Source organism: Tursiops truncatus, chromosome 4 (genome assembly GCF_011762595.2).
Source record: "Tursiops truncatus isolate mTurTru1 chromosome 4, mTurTru1.mat.Y, whole genome shotgun sequence".
NCBI classification, from domain to species: Eukaryota; Metazoa; Chordata; class Mammalia; order Artiodactyla; family Delphinidae; genus Tursiops; species Tursiops truncatus.
The window spans coordinates 42,106,873-42,127,291 of NC_047037.1; the positions used below are offsets into that span (position 1 = coordinate 42,106,873).

Here is a 20,419-nt window from a genome sequence, read left to right on the forward strand (position 1 = left end):
TATAAATTTAACCAAGGAAGTGAAAGACCTGTACACTGAAAACTATAAGACATTGATGAAAGAAACTGAAGAAGACACATATAATTGGAAAGATATTCCATGTTCATGGATCGGAAGAATTGATATTTTATAAAGGTCTATACTACCCAAAGCTATCCACAGATTCAATGCAATCTCTGCCAAATGTCCAATAAAGTTTTCACAGACATAGAGCAAATAATCCTATAAACTGTATGTAACCACAGAAGATTATAAATAGCCAAAGCAATCCTAAGAAAGAAAAACAAAGCTAGAGGCATCATGCCTCCTTATTTCAAACTACATCACAAAGCTATAGTCATCAAAACTGTTTGATGTCAGCATAAAAACAGACACATATGATCAATGGAACAGAATTGAGAGCCCAGACATAAACCTACACATATATGGTTGATTAATTTATGACAAAGGAGCCAAGATACACAATGGAAAGCAAAAGTCTCTTCAGTAAATGGTGTTGGAAAAACTGGACAGCCACAGCAAAGGAATGAAACTGGAGCACTATATTATACCATACACAAAAATTAACCCAAAATGGATAAAGATTTGAACATAAGACATGAAACCACAAAACTCCTAGAAGAAAACATGGGCATTAAGCTTACTGATATCAGTCTTGGCAATGATTTTTTGGACACTACTCCAAAAGCAAAGGTAAGAAAAGCAAAAACAAACAAGTGAGACTACATATAAATAAAAAGCTTCTGCACAGCAAAGGAAACAATCACAAAAATGAAAAGGCAACCTCCCAAATGGGAAAAAATATTTGCAAATCGTATATCTGATAAGGGGTTAACATCCAAGCTACAAAAAACTCATACAACTCAATAACAGAAATAAACATTCCTATTTAAAAAATGGAAGGGGGATCTGAATAGACATTTTCCCAAAGACGATGTACAAATGGCCAACAGGTAAATGAAATGGTGCTTGGCATCACAGTGAGAAATGCAAATCAAAAGTACAATGAGATACAACCTCACCCCTGTTAGTACAGCTATTGTCAAAAAGACAAAAAACAACACATGTTGGTGAAAAAAGGGAACCTTAGTTCACTGTTGATGGGAATGTAAATGGGTGCAGCCACTATAGAAAACAGCATAGAGGTTCCTCAAACAATTAAAAATAGAAATACCATATTATCCAGCAATTCCATTTCTAGGTATTTATCCAAAGGATATGAAACACTAGCTCAAAAAAATATCTGCACCTCCATGTTCACTGCAGCATTATTTATAACAGGCAAAACATGGAAAAAATGTAAGTGTCCATCGATGGATGAGTGAATAAAGAAAATGTGATTTTATGTTATATATATATAGTTGACTCTTGAACAGCACTGGGGTTAGGGTTGCTGACACTTCATGTAGCCAAAAATCTGAGTATACCTCTATAGTTGGCCCTCCCTATCTGTAGTTCTGTATCCACAGATTTCACCAACAGTGGATTGTTTTGTAATATAGTACATATTTCTTGAAAAATATCCACATGTAAGTTGACCCTTGCAGTTCAAGTCTGTGTTCTTCAAAGGTCAATTGTATATATATACAGTAAGTCCTCTACATAGGAACCTTCAAGCTGTGAACTTTCAGAGATGCAAACATATATTTGCATGTCCAATCACGAAAGTTAGTTCACATGTCTGGCATACATTGTCGCATGTGTGCATCTTCTATAAGTGGTTGTGCTTGTGTGTACTTTACTGTACAGTACTGTATAGAGTACAGTAGTACAGTATCTTTGTTTCAAGTCCAGGATGTCTGGAAGCAAGCATAAAAGCAGCTGTGATGTAGCCAGTACTGCTAAGAAGCACCAAGCCATAACGATGGAAACAAAAGTGACAATAATTGAGAAAGTGGAGAGGCAAAAAGATGGTAGAAGTCACTCATTGTTATAACATTGAATTCCTTGCTGTGCAACACAAGGAGCTTACTAATGAAGACCTGATGGAATTGGAGGCCCAGAGAAAGGATGAAGAGAGACAAGAGGAAGAAAAAGTAACTGAAGAACTGAAGAGATTTGTGATGCAGGAAATGGCAAGGGGATTTTCTTTATTTGAGGAGGCACTGTTAGTTTTTGAGGCACAGGACCCGAATGTAGAATGGTACACGAAGCTTGCAGCAGCTGTTCAGTATGCAATCCAGTGCTACCGTGTCAACTATGATGAGAAAAAAGAGCTACTATCCAGATATCACTGGTTCGTTTTTTCAAGAGGGTAGATAGAATTGAATCCAGCAAGGAATCAGAACTTGTGTCATCAATGTCAGGCATGAGTGAAATCGCAGCTTGCCCTCCATCTCCTATTGCTGAGGATCCTTCAGCTGTACCATCTCCCACCTCCCCTCCCTCCTCCAGTCAGTAACTCTTCTTGCCTTTTCACTAGATGCCAGCCCCTGCATGCCAGCTGTTGTACTGTACTACTGTACTTTTCAAGGTACTACACTGTAAGATTAAAAATGTTCTTTGTTTTTTGTGTTTGCTTCTTTATTATTTGTGTGACAAGTATTACAAACCTATTACAGTACAGTACTGTATAGATGATTGTGTTATTTGGGTACCTAGGCTAACTTTGTTGGACTTACAAATGCACTCTCAGAACAGAACTTGTTTGTGTGTAGGGGACTTACTACAGACACACACAGGGATGTTATCCAGCGATAAAAAAGGAAATCTTGCCATCTGTGACAACCTGGATGGACCTTGAGGGTATTATACTAAGTGAAATAAATCAGACAAAGACAAATACTATATGACCTCACTTATATGTGGAATCTAAAAATAAAACATAAACAAACCCTAAAAAACAAATTCATAGATACAGTGAATAGATCAGTTGTTGCCAGAGGTGGGAGGTGGGGGAATGTGTGAAATGGGTGAAGATGATCAAAAGGTACAAACTTAAAAGTGAAGACATCGCCCTTTCTTTTCAGTAAGTGCAGATAATTAAACATAATTCTGAAACATACCAAGTCAGTAGGTGTATTTGAATAATAGGTGGGTTTGATAAAAATTTTTTATTAAGTATGAAATCCTTAACATTTGTATAGCTAACCAAGTAAAATTCTAAATAAAAATTCTTATAATCACTGTAATAAATGTGTGGGGAATACAAAACTGAAAGCATCTATATCCACCTTTGAGCTTTTTCCTTTCAGGTAAAGTCAAGATGTATTTTTAGTAGAGTCTGCTAACATCTTGCTTTCAAAGAAATTGAAGCTGTATAAATAATTCATCTTGATATCAATATTTTTAAAGCACATTTTTATTGTTTCTGAAAGTAGTCACGGTGTTCAAATATAATTCACTTTTAAACTTTGAAAGTGTTTAATACTTGGTATTAATTTCAAGTTGACCTAAAGTAGGCATGTGTACATGTGTGGATGCCTGCATATATGTTGCATGTTTAAGAAGTATATTAATATCATAATAAATTTAGTATTATAAGATGGGAATTAAACATGTGACATCAAAGTACACTTATACTAACAAATTATTTCTCTCAGCATCAAGTTCAATAGAAGTAATCACATTTCTAGCTAAGGAATTCTTATCAGCTCCTACTATCCTTGAAAATAGGTGACACATGAAGTTGCATTATATATTGTACTCATGAACTCTTACTTGATGTGCAATTTTTTAAATAGACTTTTCCATTAACATTTACTGAAAAGACTAATATTTTTAATAAAGCAAATAGTAACTTAAAATAATCACAGTATATTTTTAATTTACCAAATACATAAACTTAAATTGCTACTCTTTAGTGCTATTGTGGCATTGTTTCATTCATTTGTTCATTACCTTTGTTTATTTGTATCACTAACCTCCTCATTATTAACTGTGTTCTCTCCCTGATTTCACACATCCCATTAGATGCAAATGCTTGTCATTTATACGTCCTTACCATCTTTGAAATTTACCTTTATCTTCCCTTTTCCATTATGCTGAATTTGTTTAATGCATCATGAATGACATCATGACATAACTAATAAGAAGCAACCGATTGTGAAGACTATGGTGTCCTTATTTGGCTCTGCCCGGGCCAAAAATGCAGCTCCACAGCTGCACTGGTTTGGCGCTTACTCAAGATTCATCTTTAAGGGTCTCAACAATCTGCAGTAGCCTAGACACTCCCTTTTGTACTGTGTATGTCATATCCAGTTAAAGTGCTTACTCCCTTTCGCTGCATTTTCCTCCTCCAGCTTTACTGTCATTTCAGTTTCAATCTTAAATGGCACCTCTGTCCTATCTTTTTCTAGTTCTCAAGTGGATTTAACTTCTAACTTCACTAATTTCTAAACATGCTTGTTTCCTAAGAAATTTCTCATAAGCATTATACATTATCTCTAATTAAACCTACTTGTATGTAACATACACTCCATCCTAAGGATAAATTCAGAGTAAAGATCATACACCATACAACAATTTTCACATGGTGATTCTTAATGAAAAACTGTCACATGTTGAATAAACATTTTCATGGTACTTTATCATATAAATTGATAATGTTATAGGAAGCACACAATATACAGATTATAAACTGTTGCCGTCATGGACATTAAGTTGCTCATATTTCCTTTCATGAGAGAAACTCCTACAAGGAGTATCCCCACCTGACTGCTTCCTATTGTAAGTGCCTTCAGGAACTGCCTCAGCTTCCAGGTTGAAGCCATGAGCATCTTGGAAAACAATATTGGAGGATATAGTGTTACAAACATGAAGGGGAATGCCCCACCCAGTGTAATGCACAAGGACTTTGAAAAGTTCAGGAAGTAGAATGCATACAAGGATCATGGAATTGGCTGGTATCTACAAAGTTACACTGACACCCTGCAGAAGGATGATGATAATCTGCGTATAGCTAAGGGAGGGAGTCAGAGAGCCTCTGCTGTCATTTAAAAAGAGGGCTTTAGCTCTTACATTGTGGGACAGGACCAAATGAGGAACAGACTCAGGATATTATTGTTAAGAACACTGAGCTACAGAGACTATTGAATGCTCAGCCTAGGCAGGTCTGTTATGCTGTGTTTAGGGTCCTGGCTGAGAAAACCTGCGTTACTGAAGCTTAGAACGGGAATATCTGTGTGGATTCCTCTGAAGATTTTAACTGTGAGCCTTCAGAGTCTTCAGAGGGAGCTCACCCTTTCCCATTAAAGTATTAGCAGTTCCTTGATATGAGAATAAGCTGCAAAGGTCTCTTCCCTGCCAGGCAACAAGTACCCCCTCAAGAGCTGTCCCCACCTTCTTTTCTGGCTACCAGATTGATAACTGGGGTTAAATCCCAGAATAGCTCCAATGCATATATGCCCATTTTGATAACCCATAAAATCATCATCAGATTGGGTAGATGCAGCAATAATTCATTGTAGGATAGAAATGGTACATCGTGGATCAAGCCTGAGCAGGACGAGAAGGCCTAAGTAAATTGCATGAGTACACAGCCTCATGTCACCCATGTTTTCATCCTTCCCTCATCTTATATATGGGTATATGGAGGGAATATGAAAAACCCAAGCTTGGTTTATAGATAGATTGGCTCAGTATACAAAATGAACCCAAAATAAATGGAGGCTACATTGTAGCCACTCAGTGGTAACTCTGAATGACAGTGAGTGTGTGAAAATCTTCCCAATGGACAGAGCTATCGTTACAACAATTCATTGACTTTATGGGAAAGGAGATGTGGCCAGAGATGAGAATGTGTGGAATTATGGGCAGTGGTGAATGGCCTCAAAATTAAAAGACTGGAATGTCAGATAAAAGAGGGTCTACGGGAGAGGCATGCGGGTGGACGTATGCAAAGGGGCGTCAAGTGACATTTTTCATGTCAGATATAAATGCCTACCAGTGAGCACTCACCATGGAAAGAATACTGAATAACCACGTAGACAAAATTACTCTGCCAGTTGCTACTAAATAGTCTTTGTTATTGGCTATGCCAGACCTGGCATGACAGGTATAGAAATGGAGTAATCACTGGGTAAAAGATGGAGATCACACAGGAACCCAGCAGCATGAATTCTAACAATCTAGCTTCTGCCTTCTAAGAAAATTTAATCTCTCAGAAAAAAACAAACAAACAAAAATAACAATTCTGAATCACCCATATGGCATATTTCCTTGGGAAGACAAATTATCCTTTGTTACCAGGGGTAACAAGTCATTCTCACAGAAATTGACATCTATTCTGGTTATGGAGAATTTTTTTCTTACCCTCAGAGCCCCAGTCAGCACCACCATCTAGGGAGTTACAAAATGCTTGATATACAGGCATGAAGTTTCACACAATATAGCATCTAGCCAAGGAACACATTCACACGGAAGGCAGTACAAGACAATGCAACTGATACATACACCTCATAGAAAATAATTAGTATGGTTATTTCTTGATGAAGGAAGCCCAATAAAACTCATGTTACCATTACACACATCTTAAGCTTTCCCAATAGACCCATGAAAAGTCAGAATTGCAGTGAAAGTGGCCTCTGTGTAATAATTGCAGCAGAACTCTACGTTCTAGATATAAGGTTAAAAATAGAATATAATGGTATAATCACATATTTTTCTAAACACAGATCACAATTTATGTATTAAATATTAAATATATATTTTAGACAGATGAACAGAATTAAGCCTATTTAAATCTATATTACAGAAATAAATATGATTTGCCACTTGAGTCTTTGACTATATTTTCAATTGGGAAAAAAAGGAAGCCAGAATAAAACAGATCATCAGATTAACAAACTCATTTCCACTCTCAATTCTCAGAGCTAATACCGGTGTGCCACAGGAAATAGTAAAATAGACAAATGCGGACATACAATGAACTGACTAGAAATTGCATAATTTCAGGTATAGTATGATTTGAGGAACTTTACAGAAATTATGTTTACCCCAACTATCTCACACAAAGCGCTGAAATGCTACTTTAAATTACATGATTTGTTTTTTCTTTTAGTGTACTGCTCCCGATACCCACCCTATATTTAAGTACAAAATTCTTAGAGATGGATTAGAAGGGAAGGTTCTGCTTCCAGAAATAGTAGTCTAAATGGTTAGAGCCAGTCCCACTTATATATTGTCGGGAAAAATAAGTAATCTTGTCAACAAAAGTCCTCTCCCTACCAACAGAGAACGGGCAGAGAACAATCACATAACTGGATAAGTACTAATAGATTATACGTATATAAGGTAAAACGAATGATTATGGGGTCTGGACAGAATTTCATGCACTTTATAGAGAAAAGTATAAGAGACAAAAACTTCTCTCATTTCCTTGAGACAAGAAAATACACTTTGTGATTGCTTATCTTATGGGGGCCTCCTAAATTAATGTTGGAGGTTTGTGTTTACAGTTCCAGAATCAGAAGGGCCAGGACCTTGTGCTGTAAAATTAAAAGGTCTTGTGTTCTCAAGAATACACCCTAAGGAGGAGAGAAGCTTCTCCCTCTTCTTCTTTAAACAGAGAAGACTTAATCATCACATAATTTAGACACACACTCCTACTAAGGCAGTGAGGGATATTGATATAAAAACATTAAAATTTTTAAACTTGCTTTACTTCCATAAATGCCTTTTAAGTCTGAGTCAAGTCAATGGCTCTCAAAATTCCCCTTGGGTATGCTTTGAATTTATAAATAAAATTTTATTAATACGGATTGATGGCATGGATTTCTTCACCAGTTATATAGTTCTGTTTCTTTAAGAGATATCTTCCCTGAATGGAAGAGATGACTGAGAATTCTGTTTAATAAAGGTGGCTAATTTAATAGATTGGTGATTTTGAAAATGAAACCATTCAATGCCAAGAAAAGGTGCCTTTTCTCCAAGGAACCAATACCACAGAGCCCAAGCCTTTCCCAGACAGATCATGCCCTTTAGGGTTTTAATGTGGGGACCAACACTGGTGCTGCCAGCAGATTTATTTTCCTAAAAATGTGGCAAGGGTGAAAGATCTAGCTCTGCTATTTACTATACAGTCCTTTGTTTAAGCACCTGCATTTCTCTCACACAACGCATTCTTGATTTCCAAACCAAACATACTCACATTCATTTTCTACTTTTATTGGTCAGCGGCATTTCTGCTTTCTAAATTAAAAAAAAAAAGTCTCCCACTGTTTCTCCTTTTTCTATTCTCAATAAAATTATTCATTTTTTACCTCATTTTCTTCTGTCATTTCAGCAGGATTTTTAGTAGAAGAACAAATAAAGGGTGGCAGCTGCCATCTTAAACTAGAATCCTAAACTATAATTCTGACATATGTCCTTTATTCCCACAGTCTGGAATATTCTTTATCGCCTGCCTTATCCCTAACATATACCTGAGAAAATTCTTAGGTAAATTTGAAGACACAATGAATCCTCCCTCCAGATTGGCATCTGAAACGCTTTCCCATGTTTGAAGAATTTATCAACATGTAGTTCTTATGGAGAAGTGATAATCTGCTTTCTACTACCAAAGTCACATAGTTCAGATGCTAGACTTCTTTGTTCCTTTGACAACTGACATGTAGAGTATGTGTATTGTACCTAAGACATTCCCATTTGATATACAATCTGGGGCTTTGAATTCAGATAATAATGGCAGAGAGAACCTTCATGTTAGATAAACAATATATTTCCCGTAAGTTCATGTTCTGTGTAGTTAACTGTGGTTGATCTCTGATATACTCAACCACGATCTTGAAACAGAGCAGAACCCTATGATCCTTCCCTGCCCATGTCCTTAGCCTGCCTCTTGTCTGTGAAAAAACTTTAGCCAAAGGATAAGTTAAATCAGAGAAGTGAGAGAATGCAGAAACAAAGGAAAGCAGTCAAAGGAGACAAAATAACAATAGTCATTAAGCAAAGTCAAGGACCTTTAGTTCCTCCTCAAAGACTGTAGATAATATTCTGAACCATATCCTTTGAGCTGTCTTACAGAGACTAAAACCCTCAACAGGTGGAAGAAGTTAGCTACATGGTTGCCACAATTCCGAGAACTGGCCTCAAAGAAATGGGAACAAACCGACCCTGGTACTACAGACTAACTGTATTTAAAACAATGAAGATGACACTGATCAGACCACTGCATGACTAACTTCAAGATGACTGTCAGAGCTGACTGTGCTGTTTCTGCCTTAGCCCCCTCCCTCCATCTGTAAATGCTCTTGCCCACTGATTGTCAGTGCGGGGAATAAGCCTTTGGGCAGGAGTCTGCCCTCTTCCCTCCACCCCTCCCCCACTTGATAGCCTCTGAAAGCAAACTTTCCTTTCCACCAACCTTGCCTCTTTATTGGCTTCAGAGGGCAAGCAGCCAGACCCCCACTTGCGGTAACAATTTTGACTGATACAGATACTGCAAACAGGGTACAGGTTTCTAGCAAGAGATCCTCAGGAAGTAGAAACAATTCGAAGCTTGGGTATTTTGCTTAATTCAGACTTAATGCGGTAAAAATTTAGTTTTAGTATTAGAATCTGGGATTCCAAGACATGCACTAAAGAGGTAACTAAATTGATATAGAGGATCTACTAGAATGAGGTGCTCATTGGAGCCTTTAGGGTTTTAGTTGGCTACTCCCTAAAATAGGAAAAGGGACACAGGAAATTTAACAACTGCAGTGTGGATTGGCTGTCACCAATAACACAGAAAGCATAGAGGAAGAAAATACCATGCTAAAATTCTTATTTTATTCATCAACCCAGGAATTCTGTGACCTTGCTAAAGAATATCTTACTGCCTGTAGCCTCAGGGTAAAGAAAGCAGATGAAGTTTGATCCTATGTTTTGCTGAATCACGGCTCTATTTCATCAAACTGAAGACGCTAGTAACTGTTAAAGTAATATACCATTATTTTAGATACCAGCACTATGAAAAAAGAAACAAAAATTACTTACCTCAACTCCTTTGGAAGCACAGAAATGAGACCGCTGGTCACAGTTGGCCTTTTGGAGGGCCAACATTCAGCCTACCGTATTCCTCCTCTATCACTGTCTTTAAAAGTATAACCAAGCAGGACCCTATTGGGCCTTCCCAGAACACATCCCTCCCCGCCCACGTCCTCTTCCTGCCTCTTGTTTGTAGAAAAACTTTAGCTCCCTAGGCTTTCCCTGAGTCCCATAGAGTGAATTTAATCAAAGTGAGAAAATACAGAAAGAAAGGAAAACAGTCGAGCAAGACAAAATAATAATGGTTTAGCCATTAAACAAAGTCAAGGATTTTTAGTTCTTCCTCAAGGGCTATAGATAATATTCTGAGCCACATCCTTTGAGTGCTTTGCAGATACTGAAACCACCACCAGGTGGAAGAAGTTAACTGTATGCTGCCCACAAGCATGTAGACCCCAGACAGGTTGGAACCAGAAGGTTAATGATGCTGACTCCCAATTACCTAACCACCAACCAACCAGAAGAATGTTCACGAGCTGATCATGCACCCCATCACCCACCTCCCTCACCCTATCTTAAAAACCCTTTCCCTGAAAGCCTTCAGGGAGTTGAGGCCTTTTAAGCACTAGCTACTCAGATTCCTTGCTTGGCACCCTGCAATAAACGCTGCACTTTCCATCACCACAACCTGGTGTCAGTAGATTGGCTTTACTGCATGTAGGCATAGGGACTCAAGTTTGGCTCAGTAACAAAAGCAGCATTTCTCAACCTTGTCTATGCATTGGAATTGACTGGGAGCTTTAAAAAATCCTGATGCCAGAGTTCCTCCCCAGGAATACCAATGCAATTAGTTTGGGGAATGACTTGGACATTAGGAATCTTTAAATCTCCCCAGCTGATTTTGAAACAGCCAATGTTGAGAAACACTGAATTAGGTAGCAGCTGAAAATCCTCTGGGGATTGTCAATTAAAGACAACTTTGAAAAGAGGCATTATATCAAAAGATTTTCAGTGTTTCATTTTCACAATTTACATTAGTATTTATATTATAGAAACTCTGGGAACTGTAGATAGGAGGTATTCTGAGTACATAATTACAGAGTGGCTGAATTAATACCAGTCTATCTGCTAGAGTTTCTAGATTCACTATGGTAGCATAACAGCTGTGAGTGGTCCACACAATTGACCAGGTGCCACTGATAGACAATGCTAAATTGAATGAAAATGCCAGCAAATCCAAGTACTATGTTGAGAAGTAACTTGAAACAATTTTGACAGAAAGAAAAATGCTGGAGTGAATTTAATATGGACCATCCACTCCCCAAAAATCCCCTGGAAGGGCCCAAAGGACATTTTCTCCACCAAGGGCAAGGGATATACTTTGAGGAGGGGTGTCATCATCTTTGACAAGTGATTTTTGTGGCAATTTTGTATAGAATATAGAGGCTGGTAGAATTTTCTGTGGATTTTCAATTCAACTGCAGTTAAGGGAGTGAGATAACCCCAAGGAGGTAGAGATCAAATAGTGGCACAGAGCTCCAGAGACAAAATGGGTATGGTTGTCAGGATAGATTTCAGATCTAGTACAGTCATCAAAATGGTCTGCCTTAAGGAATCTTTGTAGGTTTATGCTAATTGTTCATGACCCTGAGGACTGAAATACAGGGCAGCTTCTCAAAGGTCACCTTTATTTTAACTACACTTTACTTTTGATTGTATAACTGAAAAATATATTTGTATGTATATTTACACACACATATGTATATGTACATATATACACACACATATACATATATATATGGTGTGTTTATATATGTAAAATAAAATCCTATAAACAGATTTTGTGTCATAGTGCCTAACACATTTCCTAGAAATGTGTGAATTTAGAGACTCAGAACTCATTGAATGAAAGGGAGATTATATACTGCTGTGAGACTCTGATAATTTCTGATGTATGGACTTGGGTTTTTCCTCTTAGCCTCTTCTCAGTGGGGCCAGGAAACATTCTTCAAGGTAACTATGCCTAAGGAGAGAAAAACGCAAAGATACTTCAAGGAATTTTAAAGACAGACTGTCAGGTAACACTTCAGATACTGTCACATTGTTATGTCAAACAGCTGTATCATTTTAAACATCACCAGAAGTATAAACTAGGTCCCATTGTTCCATATACTTTAATTATTATAATTATTATGAATGTTATTTTCAATGTGTGAATTACATGAAAATTCATTTTAGAAAACATGATTTTGATTCACATTTTCCTTTTGAGATATAGCATATTTTTGTATCCATTCATATTTCCTTGGAATTTTTTTGATGTCCTAATTTTTTGATTGGGTGGTTTATCTTTTTAAATTTACATTTAGAAATTCTTGATATATTCTGCATACTAATCTATTTTCAGTTATATTTGTGCTAATTATTTTCTCTTTTTAGAGGGTTTTTCTAATAGACTCTATTTTCAAAGCAGCTTCAGGTTCACAGGAAAATTAAACAGGAAATACAGAGAACTACCATATACACATTGCCCCCACACACGATCTGCCACACCAGGGTAGAACATTCGTTACACTTGATGGACCTACTTTGACACATCAGTTTCACCCAAAGTCCATAGTTTACATTAGGGTTCATTCTTGGTGCTACACTTTCTGTTGGTTTTGACAAATATATACTTACATGTATCCACCATTATTTTATCATACAGAACAGTTTCACTGCCCTAAAAATCATCTGTGATCTGCTTATTCATTCCTCCCTTTTCCTCAACCCGTACCCTAGTATAGGTTATTTTTCTGGTGGAAAGTAAGGAGGGGAGACAAATAGTAGAAAAATACGTATAAAAGAGTAAGTTGCAAGTTGATGTTTTCCTTGGGATAAAATAGAGTTGGGTTGAGTGGATTTGGAATGCCAGGTGAAAAGGGCAGATTGCATTTGGAAATGGGGTAGTCAGTAGAGACTTGAGGAAGAAGAGGGAGTTAGTCACGTGGGTATCTGAAGAAGAGCTTTTCTGCAGAGGGACTAGCAAGTGAGAGGCTCTAAAGTGGAGCGTATCTGCCTTTATGAAGGAAGAGGGGAGGCCAGTAGGACTGAAGCAGGGTGAGGAATTAACAGGAAGTCAGATTACTCAGGTGCTTGTACCTAGCCATTCAATGAGTTTTGCTGATTTGTGGTTTCCTCTGAGTGAAATATCAAGACATTGGAGTGGTTTGAGCAGAAGAGTGAAATGGTTTGATTTATGATTTAAAAGGATCACCCTAGTCGCACCCTTGAGGACAGAGAGTAGTGTGAAAGAAAGAAATTTACTGTAATCTAGACAAGAGATCACGGCATACTTGGATTGGGGTACAGTGGGCATAGTGAAATGTGGCCATATAATGCATTTATTTTAAAATTAAAGAGAACAGATTTTCTGGAAGATTAGATGTGAAGTGAGTGAAGGAGAGAAAGTATTGAGTCACACACAACCCTATCTTTCTGAATTCAGTTTGTAAAGGCTGATGCAAGACTCTTTAATGTTCATTTCATCATCAGGAGCACCCAGTGCCCAGTAGCAGCTGTGCCAGCAGGAGCAGAAATAGTGATGACAGCATCCAGGTTCTCTGGGAGTAATGTCAACAGTGGTTCTCAGTCATCAGCAGCAGTAATGGTGGCACTCCAACCTGACACTTATTTTATTATAATCTGTTGTTGTATCCGTTGTGGATCAGGCTATCTCTTCCCGCTCATTTCCCAAGCATTATTTGAACTATACAAATATTTGAGCTATGTTTTAAATTCATTGCTACTAGGTTAACTAGAATTGATTTCTATAAATAAGAAACTTGAGTTATACAAAGATTCTTCTGAGTCTCTAAGTACAAGCACAAGGATTATATTTTATTTAGTTTGTGTGCAGGGGCCAGTTACACAGTCATGCCTCAAATATAGCTTTTTGTTAAATAAAGGAATGAACTATTAGTAAAGGAGTAAATTGAGGGATGAATTAAATTAATGGATTAAAAATATTTGGGGTTGTATTATCTTCTGAAGTGTCTAAGAATTTTCTACTATAGAACTTTTATTTATTTACAACTATATATTAGTTAAAAGTGGGGTATATTCAGAAGGCAAAAAGGCAGCATACATAATTCAAAGCAAAAGAGTAATCTTTCGGCCAGCAGCGTCCACCAGAGCCGCGGCGAGAGGCAAGGCCCGAGGGGGAGTGCGTGGCAGCCGCCAAAACGCAAAACTCTCTGTTCCCTCTCCTCGCTGAGCGGCGCCGCGTCGCTTGCCTCCATTGGCTGCCCTGAGCGAGCGCCTCCGCCCCAGGAAAAGGAGAAGGAAAGGCAGTGAAGAAGACCAGCATTTCCCCCCACAGACCAAAAGGAGACTAGAAACCCTTTCTTTTACGATTCCTGGGGACACGGTCTTCAAGCAGTCGCAGTGGCGGGAACAGTAGCAGCAGCATCAACAGCCCGGGCCAGGCCAGCTGGCTGGAGAGCAGCTTAAACCACCCCTCCGCCCGGTCCAGCCCCCACGCGCCCCGCCCCCCAGTCCGTGCTGGGGCGATACACACTGTGTCAAGGCCCTTACTTCCACATCAACCAGACCATGAAGGAGGCCCACTTTCACAGCCTACAGTACCAAGGACGGCCTCCCACATGATGTGCCGGCACTTTCTTGCCTTCTGTGAAGGGACAGCGCTGTGCAGATATGATATATCAACGATGTTTTAAAAAAATTGCACCAAAAAATGCCTGTTGGCTTTTCAGTCTGTATTTGAAATAACAGATTAACAGGTCACTGTTTACTTGTGGTTTTGCTGCACTACTGCGATTTCAAAGGGGCTTTGAAGCAGTTTTCTATAGGATTCTTTTGAGGGTGGGTATCAAAACCAGGGCAAGTTAACAGTAGAAGGAAATCTCATCTGCATGTCGAATCCATAGTTTGTCCAAGTCAGGCTAATTTCCAGATCTGTCAATTAGAAATGTTGCTTTCTGTAAAAAGGTCCTTTAAAAATGAGGGATCTTCTTTGGAGAAATGTCTGTTTAGGTCTTCTGCCTAGTTTTGGATTGGGTTGTTTATTTGATATTGAGCTGAATGAGCTGCTTGTAAATTTTGGAGATTAATACTTTGTCAGTTCCTTCGTTTGCAAATATTTTCTCCCATTCTGAGGGTTGTCTTTTCATCTTGTTTATGGTTTCCTTTCCTGTGTAAAAGTTTTTAAGTTTCATTAGGTCCCATTTGTTCATTTTTGTTTTTATTTCCATTTCTCTAGGAGGTGGGTCAAAAAGGATCTTGCTGTGATTTATGTCATAGAGTGTTCTTCCTATGTTTTCCTCTAAGAGTTTTATAGTGTCCGGTCTTATATTTAGGTCTCGAATCCATTTTGAGTTTATTTCTGTGTATGGTGTTAGGGAGTGTTCTAATTTCATTCTTTTCCATGTAGCTGTCCAGTTTTCCCAGCACCACTTATTGAAGAGGCTGTCTTTTCTCCATTGTATATTCTTGCCTCCTTTATAAAAAATAAGGTGACCATTGGTGCGTGGGTTTATCTCTAGGCTTTCTATCCTGTTCCATTTATCTATATTTCTGTTTTTGTGCGAGTACCATACTGTCTTGATTACTGTAGCTTTGTAGTATAGTCTGAAGTCCGGGAGCCTGATTCCTCCAGCTCCATTTTTCTTACTCGAGATTGCTTTGGCTATTCGGGGCCTTTTGTGTTTCCATACAAATTGTGAAATTCTTTTTCTAGTTCTGTGAAAAATTCCATTGGCAGTTTGATAGGGATTGCATTGAATCTGTAGATTGCTTTGGGTAGTATAGTCATTTTCACATATTGATTCTTCCAATCCAAGAACATGGTATATCTCTCCATCTGTTTGTATCATCTTTAATTTCTTTTATCAGTGCCTTATAGTTTTCTGCATACAGGTCTTTTGTCTCCTTAGGTAGGTTTATTCCTAGGTATTTTATTCTTTTTGTTGCAATGGTAAATGGGAGTATTTCCTTAATTTCTCTTTCAGATATTTTATCATTAGTGTATAGGAATGTAAGAGATTTCTGTGCATTAATTTTGTATCCTGCTACTTTATGAAATTCATTAATTAGCTCTAGTAGTTTTCTGGTAGCATCTTTAGGATTCTCTATGTATAGTAACATGTCATCTGCAAACAGTGACAGTTTTACTTCTTTTCCAGTTTGTATTCTTTTTATTTCTTTTTCTTCTCTGATTGCTGTAGCTAAAACTTCCAAAACTATGTTGAATAATAGTGATGAGAGTGGACAACCTTGTCTTGTTCCTGATCTTAGAGGAAATGGTATCAGTTTTTCACCATTGAGAACAATGTTGGCTGTGGGTTTGTCATATATGACCTTTATTATGTTGAGGTAAGTTCCCTCTATGCCTACTTTCTGGAGGGTTTTTATCATAAATGGGTGTTGAATTTTGTTGAAATCTTTTTCTGCATCTATTGAGATGATCATATGGTTTTTCTCCTTCAATTTGTTAATATGGTGTATCACATGATTGATTTGCCTATATTGAAGAATCCTTGCATCCCTGGGATAAAGCCCACTTGATCATGGTGTATGATCCTTTTAATGTGCTGTTGGATTCTGTTTGCTAGTATTTTGTTGAGGATTTTTGCATCTATGTTCATCAGTGATATTGGCCTGTAATTTTCTTTCTTTGTGACATCTTTGTCTGGTTTTGGTGTCAGGGTGATGGTGAACTCGTAGAATGAGTTTGGGAGTGTTCCTCCCTATGCTATATTTTGGAAGAGTTTGAGAAGTTTAGGTGTTAGCTCTTCTCTAGATGTTTGATAGAATTCACCTGTGAAGCCATCTGGTCCTGGGCTTCTGTTTGTTGGAAGATTTTTAATCATAGAAAACTCTGTTTGCCAACAAACACGTGAAAGAATGCTCAACATCACTAATCATTAGAGAAATGCAAATCAAAACTACAATCAGGTATCACCTCACACCAGTCAGAATGGCCACCATCAAAAAATCTACAAACACTAAATGCTGGAGAGGGTGTGGAGAAAAGGGAAGGGAACCCTCTTGCACTGTTGGTGGGAATGTAAATTGATACAGCCACTATGGAGAACAGTAATGGAGGTTCCTTAAAAAACTAAAAATAGACCTACCATACGACCCAGCAATCCCACTACTGGACATATACCCTGAGAAAACTATAATTCAAAAAGAATCATGCACCACAATGTTCATTGCAGCTCTATTTATAATAGCCAGGACATGGAAGCAACCTCACTGTCCATCGACAGATGACTGGATAAAGAAGATATGGCACATACATACAATGGAATATTACTCAGCCATAAAAAGAAACAAAATTGAGTTATTTGTAGTGAGGTGGATGGACCTAGAGTCTGTCCTACAGAGTGAAGTCAGAAAGAGAAAAACAAATACCATATGTTAACACATATATATGGAATCTAAAAAAAAAGAAAAAAAATGGTTCTGAAGAACCTAGGGGCAGGACAGGAATAAAGATGCAGATGTAAAGAATGGACTTGAAGACACAGGAAAGGGGAAGGGTAAGCTGGGATGAAGTGAGAGAGTGGCATGGACATATACACACTACCAAATGTAAAATAAATAGCTAGTGGGAAGCAGCCACATAGCACAGGGAGATCAGCTCAGTGATTTATGACCACTTAGAGGGGTGGGATAAGGATGGTGAGGGGGAGACACAAGAGGGAGGAGATATGGGGATATATGTATATGTATAACTGATTCACTTTTTTATAAAGCAGAAATTAACATACACAGACACAAAAATGAGGGATCTTCAATTTTTTAATTTCAATAAACTAGTAAAGAGTATCTACTTTCAAAAAAGGAGTAATCTTTTTATTATTAACAATAAAATTATTTTATATAACTTTATGCAGAGTATGAGATCTACATAAATCTGAAACACAGATTCCACATGTATTCTTGATTTTCATACATCATTTATGAGAAGAGCAGTTTTTAAATTGTAGTTTGTCATTTCTGAAAGCTTTGTCTTGTTTTTTCCCTCATTTGTATGCCCCAAAGCGTAAAAACCTAATATTATCATTGTTGCATGCTCTATTTTATACATAGACACACACACAGGATACATATTTAATATACTTCTGTAACTATGGGAGAGTGTGTAGTTTGTCAAGCAAAGCTGCTACATCCTAGGTGGCTAAAATTGCAGGCATGAGTACCAATATGTTAACATGGTGGTAGAACCTCCTGACTTTGACATAAAAGCTTTAAGTAATGTCTTAAAGAATATAAAAACATTTTTATACCAAAAAAACTCACTTAGTAAGTTAATTGGAGTACATGAGCTAGGATTAAATATCCCTATTAATTAAACTCATATAACTCACATTGTTACATTGGTTTTGATTTTTTATCATTTCATTTTGATTCTTAGAGTCTCCATTTCTTTTTTATATTACACATGTGTACTTGTAAATTGAATACCTTTCACATTAGAGTTTTTTATGTTACTATATTGTAACATAATTATCTTAAACTCTCTGTCTGATAATTCCAAACTTTGTGTCATATCTGAATCCAGTTCTGACACTTGCTCTGTGTCTTCATTCTGTGCCATTTCCTGACTTTTATCATGATTTGTAATTTTTTGTTGACATATCAAGTAATAGGAACTGAAGCAAATAGACCTTTAGTGTGGGATTTATATGAAGCTGGCTAGGAGTTGAGCTGTGTTTAATGTTTATTATAACAGTAGGTGTCAAATTTTTTATCTTCCTGTTGACTTTGTGTTTCCCTAAAAATGTTTTTCTAAACATTCTGTATGCCTCGCATCATTTCCAGCTATAATTCCCTGTTATTATATTGAAGCCCTGTTCAAGTGGTACTAAGGAATTGAGAAGGTAATTTTTCTATCATTTTTTGATTAAATCTCAGTCTTTTAGTGGGCCTGTGTAGGTTGACAGTGACCTTCACAAGTGGTTCTTATCTTTTTTTTCACTCCCACATATGTGAGGTTGAAAGGCTAGTGAGTGCTTGTGTTAGGTAATTATACCCCTGCCTATGTGGGCTAAGGTGCTGGTCAAGTTTTTTCACTGGAGAGTAGGCCTTATATGGAGTGTACACTTGGCCTATTTCACAATAGTTATTTTACCTCTTGCCGAAGACAGGAGGTAAGTTTTCTTAGCTGCTCAGTGTGAGGAACTTGTGGGTTCCTAGAGCTAAAACCACAAAAAAGTGTGAGAGCCCCCTCTAAGACTGTACTCCTCCAAGAGTTTCTCACTCTCAAAAGAGTCCAAATTTGGCCTCCAGCAATTCATCAAAATTATCATTTAAGTGTTCTACCAGTTTATGGCTCTGGCAGCTTCTGTTCCAGGTTAGCTGTGTTTCTCTGTAGTAGCCTGTCTCTCCAGATTTTGAGATGGTGATTTGCCGTGCAATCTCAATTTTCTGATGTCTAAGGAAAACTTTGATTTTCAGTATGTTCAGCTTTTATCTTGTGCCCACAGGACTTCTAAGCTGTTTACATGTCATAGCTGAACTACAGGTCCCATCTTTACATTTTGACCTCATGAAAATAAAACAATATTCAGCATATAAAAGATAGCAAGTATGTAGAATACACAGATAGTTGCCCTAATTTAGGAGAAGTTGGAATTAGTAGAAAATGAAATTTGGAAGTGATGTTAACATCAGAAAGAGATAACAATAATAGGGTAAGTAGAGAATAGTGTATGAGAGAATAAAAGCAACAAGTAGAACAGGTATCAGCACTGTAACTTCTAAAAATAAGCGAACCAAAGGTAAAAAAAAAATGTGTAAAATATTGTGGTGTGTATGTATATATAAATAGAGTAGCCTTAGAGAGCCTATGATATAGGAGATCTTGAAATTAGGACAACAACCAGCTCAGTTCTAAGATATTTCATTCACACTGGGGCTATTGCCCCAACGATTCCACATAATCAGTGTTTAAAAATAGTTTTTGTTGCTTACAGTACATTTATTAGATTAATATCTATTATTTCCATTTTAATCTGTTACTGAGAAGACACACTTTCATTTATTTAAAAAATAATTATTAAGCATACCCTATACACTGGAGATAAGCAGGTAAGTGAGAAAAGGTAAAAGGATTATTTAAAATAAATCTAAATAATCTTGAAAAATTTATTCTTCTATTGTTTTCTTTTATTGCAAGAAAATATCATGTAATTACAAATGATATTTGAAAGCTCACAAGTCAAGTCTTTTATATTAATACACCTTCATACCTATAAAGATTGATATTAATTATATAAACTTGTGGCAAATACTTCTTTATTTTAAGAAACAGAAATATATGTACCTAGTAAGAATTATGTTAAGGTAATACTGAAACATAACAGAATATGCATTTAAGACCTTCAAACAAAAATGAAGATATTATGTTACTCTGATCTGTGAGTTGCAAATTATTTACTTTGAACATATTTTATGTAGGGTACATATAAATAGTCTTATCTTTCCACATCATAAACTT

The 20,419-nt window shown here is 37.1% G+C and overlaps 1 pseudogene; it reads left to right on the forward strand.

Moving 5' to 3' along the window:
- The first annotated feature begins 934 nt into the window (after positions 1-934).
- LOC101321574 (protein VCF1 pseudogene) lies at positions 935-14,559 on the forward strand (annotated as a pseudogene).
- Positions 14,560-20,419: the final 5,860 nt, after the last annotated feature.